General features: G+C 35.1%; 1 pseudogene across 1 annotated transcript; it reads left to right on the forward strand.

The window, feature by feature from the left end:
* Positions 1-1439: 1439 nt before the first annotated feature.
* On the forward strand, positions 1440-5573 carry LOC147501330 (uncharacterized; annotated as a pseudogene). Its single transcript, XR_015220865.1, has 11 exons — positions 1440-2056; positions 2133-2187; positions 2273-2372; positions 2455-2532; positions 2700-2772; positions 3350-3403; positions 3498-3649; positions 4529-4933; positions 5016-5128; positions 5302-5417; positions 5515-5573. The product of XR_015220865.1 is annotated as an uncharacterized LOC147501330 (transcript).
* The last annotated feature ends 261 nt before the right edge of the window (positions 5574-5834 follow it).

The following is a 5834-nucleotide window of genomic DNA, read 5'->3' on the forward strand; positions in this document are numbered from 1 at the left end:
AATGCATGGGATAATTACATAAAGGTAATAAAATATTCTATATATATTTTCTTTGTAATTTTTTGGGGTGTCATATTGATAGATATATTGTGGGATATAGCCTCATCCTGGGGCAAGTAGTAGTTGATCTTAAGCAAAAATGTTTCCCTTCTATGATGAATGTTGTATTCTTTTTGGGAATATGACCATGTAACTGGAGAAGGGGGCAATACTGGGTTCAATGATATGGACACAAATACGGGAGATTAGTTGATTTTGAAGTAAATAGAGTTGAATTTTGTGCGTCTAACTTGTTATGAAATTAACTTTTTGTTTCTATAACTTGTTTATATAATATTGAGGAAACCCAATGAGGTGGGGGTGATGATTCTGAAGTTGCTGAGAGTGAAATTGGTGGTGCTGCTACTTCTCAAACTGAGAGTGTTCAGAATACCACTACACCTACTGTCAAGAAATCTAAGAAGTCTTGGTTCTTTAAGAATATACCCGAACCCTATTCGTTTAAGGTGTTCACTGATGCGGTAGTTGAATTAGCTAAGGCCTTGAAACCACCAGAACCCGTACCAATAGTAGTTGCCCTAAAACCAATAGAATTGTTGAAGGATGCTTTGCATTCTCTTCCGGATATTAATCTAGAACTTTACCTAAGGTCACTTGACTTGCTGCCCGATGATAAGTTGAAGAGGATATAAAGGCTACTTGGTTGTTTAGGAAGCTACACCAAACAGGTCTTTGAGACGACCTTTTTAAAAAGGTTTTATGTTGGCAAGTTACAACTATATTTTGGGTATTATTTTGTTTTATATGCCTGCACAATTGCACATTCTATGAATACATGACAAAGAAATTGTCAACATATAGGTCGTTAGAGTATTAAAAATTATTGTACTCGATATATCGTATATGTAAGAGTATTCGAACCGTACTACGCATCGGTGTTTTTTCAAAATGTTAAACCTGTCGCTCTAACATCTATCTGATAGTATGATTTTTTGAATTATAGTTATAATCTAAAAAATAATATAAAAACCCATTAGGAGGGGTTGAATATAATTTGAGTGAATTTGAATGAGGTTTTCTAAATTATTTTAAATAATATGAAGCTAATTTTAATTTCAATAAAGGAGAGAGTTTTTGGTTTAAATTGTTTAAAAAGAGAGCATTGTTAGAATAATTAAGGGGTCCTGGTTCTAAAATCATAAAATAGATAGATTCACAAATACACAAAATTAGGTTGAGGGCCTGCCTTTCCTCCCAAAGATCCGGCTATCATATAATGTAGAGATGTAGTAAAAGAAGCAAAAAGGGCCTATCATATCTGAAATCCTAGTATCTTCGGTCCAGCCCAATCAGCATCTCATAATAGCCCATCGGGGAAATTGGAATATCCTTATTTTCATTTTGCCGCGAAAGCCGCCCTCTCAAAATTCCAAACAAATTTGGCGCGAAATTCCACGTCACATCACACTCCTCATTTCTCACTCGCATTTTTTTTTTCTCAACTCTCAAAACCAACAAAACAAACAAACAAACCCTAAAAAAAAAAAAAATGGAAAGCGATGACGATTATGAATCATTCTCACCTCCCATTGAACCATCTTCATCACCAATTAATCAACCAAAGAAACTCAAACGATTGAAGAAGAAAACTAGCATTGATTCAAATGTTCCAGTTTCTGTACCCATTGATCACACAATTCCTTCTTCTTCTTCCTTAAACACCGTCGATATTTCGCCCATTTCAAATCCCGATATTTCAGAAACCATACAAGTAGTAGATTCAGTTCCTATAGTGAATGAATCGGAGAATAGTGAATTAGAGGAGTTGTTTTTTTATAAAGAGCGTTCGGAGGAAAATAGAATATCGATGATGGATTGGGAGGAAGAAGATCGGTTCGGTGAACTTGATGAGAAAGTTGGGGAGGAGAAGAAGGGTGGGAAGAAAAGGGGGAGTTTGAAAGAAGGAGATGAAGAGGAAGGGGAGCAGAAGAAGAAGAGGAGAAAGAGTAAGGGGAAAGCTGAAAAGCCCGTACGCGTGACGAAGAAGATGGAAAAGGTATGATTTTATTAAGTTGATTTATTTGTTTATTTTTTGGTTTTCTGACTTTGGGTTTTGTTTTGTTTTTGTGAAGGAAAGGAAAGTACATCTTAAGGAGCTTCATGCTGAATCACAGAGACTATTGCGAGGTAATTTAATGATAATTTGAATTGCATTATTTTTTATTGGTTTAGAATTATATTTGTGATTTAAACATTTATTGTAAATGTTCAGAAACTAGAGATGCGGCATTTAAACCTGTGCCACTTGTACAAAAACCTATCTCATCCATTTTGGAGAAGATCCGGCAAAGGAAGCTAGAGGTTTCGAAAAAGTGAGTTGTGATATAAGGATCACCTTTTTTTGTAAATTTAATTTGTTGTTTGTTTCTGATTGTGACTGGTTCGTTGTTGCAGACTTAGCATTATGAGTAATCATGTTGAAACCAGTGAATTTTCAAGAGAGGTTGTGCTTGATCTTCATCGAACAAGTTTGTGATGATAGTTTAGGGAAGACAAAGAACTTGCAGAAGAGGTGTTGATTTTTGTATGTTCATGTGGAGTTGCTAGACATGCTTATTTTCATATTCAGGAATAATTTTGTTGTGTGGATATAGGAAGGAGACATGCCCTTTCTTTAAATGAAGATAGTAATGGTGTAGATACCGTAATGTAGAAAGTGCTAGCAAACCTGCATCACTTCCAAGTCCTAATAAACCAATTCTCTCCAACATGGTGAGTACTCTCCTCTATAACTCTGGTACATTAAGAAGTACATATGGAAGTTTGTATTTTGTGTTACTATATGCTAAATCATATTCTTTGCAGATTAATGTGATTCCAATACATTGTAATGTAGGTATATTTAAATAAGTAATTATCTTATGGACGCTCATGATACATAAGTTTGTAATTGTTAGCAGAATTATGGTAGAAAAGAAGTGAATAAAGATATTACAGTAATAAATCAAGCTTCCAATTTTATATGTCCTTTTGTCATAGATATTGAAGTACCAAATGTTAAGCATTGCTAATTCTGTATAGTAGGTATTTTTTGTGTGCTGGGTGACAAGTAATCTGGTCATCAGGAGAAATAATTTGAGGTTTTCAAATTCAGCTTAATCTACCACTCAAGAAGTGCCCTTTTTTTAGCTTCAGTATTTTGGTATTTAAATGTAAAGCATGAAGCGGTGTTAGAAAATAGTTTGAAGAACATAAACCCATGAATATGTCCTCTCATCTAAATGGGTTTTGTGTATTTTGTATTAATTTGTAGTTTTGAAGCACTTAATCTTACTTGTATGTACTGCAGCCTTTGGATGAGGAGTCAAAATGTGTGTTTCGTGCTCCGATAAATGATACTCAGGTTCTCTTCCTATGTCTACCTGTATCCTGTATTTCCATCCAATGTTTTGCAGATTTTAGGAAATTAAGGTTTGGTCTGCATGTCTTTGCTGCAGGATCTTTCTGATGGTTTCCAGACAAGTGACGAGGAAGATCTAGAAGATAGTGAGGAAGACAGTCCTGTGGAAGAAGTTCTTGCACCATCAGTCCTTACCATGAACTTGAAGCTTGATTCTGCTCCTCCGGATGACATGTATGATTCTGAAGAGCCTTTTGACATACTTATTCTTTTTTCCCTTCTTTGCATGGATAATGGAACTGGTAATGTGGATTGCTTTTGGTCTGAATTTTGCCGACAAAATACAAATTCTAGGTTTTATGTAGTATGAACTAACTCTAAATTTTATGGTACTAACGAGAAAATATTTGATCAATACAGTGACATTTCATAAATTATCCTGAAAACAGCTGATAAGACTTTTATGCTGTAGTTTATCTGCTGCTATTTCTGACTTTTGGTGTGTTGTGTATGCTGTTTGCATTGTCTGCAAAGAACACGTGAAAATTGCTAGTTGCAACCTTTTGTCTGGGATGTAAAAGGTTCTTCTGAACTTGGACGTCTGTAAAAATTATTATAATAGTAGCTCAATTTAGCTACCCAGTGTTAGCTTTTAGGGATACAGACAGGCCAAATTGGTACACAATTTTGGTTATAGCCTCGAGCATTTGCTCGATTTCTTATTCATTCCCTTTTTTTTTTTTTTCTTCTTTTTGCTTTAATCTTTTTTTTTTTTTTTTTTTTTTTTTTTTTCATTCAAATATTAGTATGTGATAGAATGGAGTTGAGTACATAGTAGGTTACAGGTTTTGTGTACATCATTCATAAAGATATTTACAGTATAAAGATCTTTAAAAAGTCAATAAACGAAGAAAGAAAAATATGGTTTATTCATTTAGAGTTTAGGTGGATACACCAAAGCTACAACTCAAATGGACCAGGTCACAGCACACTGAATCGTGGCATTTGCTTGTGTAACTTTGTGCTTCTAATCTTGTTTCAAGATATGATCTGTGTGCAACATATACGCATACCATACTTGATCCTTGATTATGCTGACCTTGCAATGGGATTCCTGAATTTTTGCAGTTCTTCTGATGAAGAAGATTATGACAAGGAGAATATTGATCCTCATCCATGCAAAGCGAAAAGTGAAGAGGAGGTGTATCCAAAAGGTGATCCTGTTAAAGCTTTTTGTGGATGATGAAGCCGGAAGGAAGATGATAGTGACAATGACTTAATGCGATTCAAAGAAAATGAAGAGGATGAGGAAAATGAAGAAAGTGAAGAATTTAATGATCTGATAGTGTCTGGATACAAAGAGAAGCCTATGGATAATGCAAAGCGTGATCAACTTCATCAGATGTGGCTTGAACAACAAGATGCCGCTGCTACAGACAACGTTTTACAGAGGCTGAAATGTGGTGGTAATCAACTTAGAGAGCCAATTGCGCTTGAAGAGGAAGAAGGAGATGATGAAAAAGAAGCCGGATGGTGAGGACTTTGATATGATTCTATGGACGATGCTTCCTGTGACCTACTTCCACAAAATGTTGGTGCTGATGAATTCAAAAAGCAAAGCAGATGATGTCTCTCAGATGTTCACTGATAAGATGATGTCTTTTATCTTCCGGCGATGAAGAAGAAACAGAGCAGAAGCTAGTACGGATACGCCTTCTTGAGAAAGCTGTGAGTTCCTTTTTTGGCAATTATTCACAAATTTATCGAAATGTCGATTAAACATTCATTATGTGCTTCATAAATATGTATAGAGTTTGAATCATTAGGAGTATTTTATTCACTTCCCTTGTCCATTTATCTTTTAAAAGACATAAGTAATTTTTGTAAATTTTCTGAAACAGGAAGAACATGCCTCATTTTATCTCCGGGTAGAAGATGAAAACTCAGGAAGTTTTTGGTCTTATAAAGAAGCTGAATAATATTGCACCTGACTCCAAGAAAAAGCAAAAATCATCATGTAGGAGCTATTTAATTTTGGACTTCTCTATCTTTATTGCCATCTCTTTTGCTTTTACCGTAACATGCTTATTAAACACCAGTACAATGTTTTGCAGCTTTCTTCGATAAGTTGGTCACAGGAGGAAACAGCAACAGTTCATTGAAGGTAATGTAATTATATATATCTATGGAGTCAAAACAGTTTAGGCCCATAGGTTTTGTGGCTTTATTGCAGTCAAGAAAGTTTAGTGGATTCTTTTTGGTTGTCGATGGTCACTTTGATTATTTGGAAATTTAGTGTGCTTAAATGTATTGGGACAATGTCTAGGTTGTTTTTGGTGCTTGGGCAGTCTTGATGTGTTTTCTGATTGTACCATAATCTTCATAGTTAACCACCCTGCTTTCACACAAAGAATTTCTAGCTCAATTGGTTGTG

Source organism: Coptis chinensis, chromosome 4, assembly GCF_015680905.1.
Source record: "Coptis chinensis isolate HL-2020 chromosome 4, ASM1568090v1, whole genome shotgun sequence".
Classification (NCBI taxonomy): Eukaryota; Viridiplantae; Streptophyta; class Magnoliopsida; order Ranunculales; family Ranunculaceae; genus Coptis; species Coptis chinensis.